Here is a 2,574-nt window from a genome sequence, read left to right on the forward strand (position 1 = left end):
ATAAGGAGGTGACTACCACTCCTATTGTCATTCACACCTGAGATGCCCGAAATGTTACTTAGTAACAAGTATTATTAAAATTCTAAAAACAAAACAAAACAAACAATAGCAACAATAACAATAAGAGCACAGCTGGGAACTCTAGTGTATCTATGAAGTGAAGCTCTCTAGGAGGACTCCTTCCACTCCAGGTTGGCACTCACCTGCTCTCCTTGTCCTTGGCCATGGGCCCGCATGCCATGGAGAAGATGGAGCTGATCCAGAAGGCCAAATTGGCTGAGCAGGCCCAGGGCTTAGATGACATGACCTCCTGCATGAACGCTGTGACGGAGCAAATACCAAGCTGTCCAGCTAGAAGCGGTGGTCTACAAGAACGTGGTTGGGGGCACAGGTCTGTCTGGAGGGTCTTCTCAGGCATCCAGCAGAAGACAGACACCTCCAACAAGGAATTGCAGCTGATTAAAGACTATGAGGAGAAAGTGGAGTCATAGCTGAGCTGCAGCACTGTCCTGAAATTGCTGGATGAATATTTAATAGCCAATGCAACTAATCCAGAGTCAGGTCTTCTATCTGAAAATGAAGGGATATTACTTGCCATACCTTTCTGAGATTGTGTGAGGTGATGATCCAACACGAATGATAGATAATTCTTAAGGAGCTTACCAAACATCAATATAAGCAAGAAAGAGATGCAACTCACACACCCAATCTGCCTGGGACTGGCTCTTAACTTTTCTGTATTTCACTAGGAGATCCTTAAGAACCAAGAGCTTGCCTGCACATTGGCTAAAACAGCCTTCAATGAAGCCATTGCAGACCCTGATACACTGAATGAAGATCTCATACAAAGATGGCACCCTCATGCAGTTGCCTGGAGATGACTTAACAATGTGAACATCAGACACTGCAGGAGAGGAATGAGATGCCAGATTCTAGAGAAGGGGCCAAAAACTAGATGCACACAGGGTGCCATCCTCCTTCTCTTCAAGAAACCTTTTTACACATCTCCATTCCTATTCCACCTGGATTTCCTGTAGAATGAAACCCACTCATGTGTATGGAATCAGCTGTTTACGATCTTTTCACACCGCAGCTTTGGGAAACTGCATTCCTTGACCTTTGTTTATCTTGGCCTTCCTGGTGTGCAGTTACTGCCATAGAAAGTATTAATAGTTTCATTTCACATAAGCAACTTCCAAATACTTAGGTGGAAGACTGAAACATATTCTGTATTTAGGTCATCTGAACCAGTTGTACAAGTGACTGTTTTTATATTACCGTAAATATATGAAAATGTAGTGAAATACAACTTAAAGAGTGTTCTAACTTCTTAATTTCTGCATTCCCTCCCTTACTCTTTTTTGGGGCTTCCCTTTCAGTAAGTAACTTGTACATGCTCTTAATGTATTTCTTTTTTAGTAGGAATCCCAAAGTATTAGATTGAATGGAAAAGCACTTGACATTTCTGGGCTGGGGAGGGTCACATGTTGAAATGACTTTTATACTGTAATTGGGTTGTTGGAAACATCATGATGCATTTTCTGTTTTTCTATGCAAAATGCATCATGACTTTTCCAAGATTCAATATTATGGTAGTCATATGTATTGTGACAACAAGGAGTTTCATCACTCACTCTTCATTTGTTGCTGTTTAAGTTGACAACTTCCCTTCCCAATAAAAGTTCACTTATACCTAAAAATAAAAAAAAAATCAAACAAACAAAAAACACACAACTAAACATAGCCTGGTTTGTTCCGTTTCTTACTTTGAAATTCAAGCTTTACACACAAGCTTTTGCTTAATCGTCCCAGAGCCATGTCCTCTGGCTGCAAGCTTAGTGGAGAAGCAAGTGTTCCACTTTTCTCCTCCAGGAAGATGGAACTCAGCATACAAGAACTCACCTTATTATTGGAGTTTGCAGGCTCAAGTGGTTATATACAATTGTCCCTTGTAAATCTCTCATTTCCTGATCTTCTCACTTCCTTTTTCATTTTTATTTCCTTCTGTTCATGGAGCACATCCAATAATACTGAGAAATCAAATGCACGTGGGAGATAAAATTTTGAGTGCTAATGTGTCTAAAATAAGCTATTTTTAACTATATATTTCACATTTGAAAAATATTTAACTCCCTGCTGTGAAATATGAGGAAAATATCACTCATTCTTCCTCCCACATTTGCTCTTTTAGCCCCCAGTTTTAATTATATTGTCATTTTAACATCTCTAGGAGTCTAGCATTCATATTAGATTGTAGAATTATAATTACTTCAGTTCTTTAGTCCTTGGTGTTCACATAAATGGATTCAACTCTCGCTAACCGTGGCTTTCTAAGTCTCCATTTTCCTAAGTTCTTTCATTTGTGTTATTTCCTGCTTGGCTAATTTTTTTTATGACATGGGAATGAGAAATTCTACCTTTTCTTTTAAAAGGGTCTTCACACTGCAAACCTCTCCTGCCACAGTTCTGCAGCTAACCAGAAACTTGCCTGACACAGCCTGGCATGTTCAGGCAGACCCAGATATGAACTCAGACCTTTTCCATATGGCCTTGAGCATCATGCAATAAGTAGTG

At 39.8% G+C, this 2,574-nt stretch overlaps 1 pseudogene; it reads left to right on the top strand.

Annotated features, from left to right (window-relative positions):
• The first annotated feature begins 239 nt into the window (after positions 1-239).
• LOC102470184 (14-3-3 protein theta pseudogene) lies at positions 240-936 on the top strand (annotated as a pseudogene).
• The last annotated feature ends 1,638 nt before the right edge of the window (positions 937-2,574 follow it).

This window comes from Tupaia chinensis, unplaced genomic scaffold, assembly GCF_000334495.1.
Source record: "Tupaia chinensis unplaced genomic scaffold, TupChi_1.0 Scaffold147918_1, whole genome shotgun sequence".
NCBI classification, from domain to species: domain Eukaryota; kingdom Metazoa; phylum Chordata; class Mammalia; order Scandentia; family Tupaiidae; genus Tupaia; species Tupaia belangeri.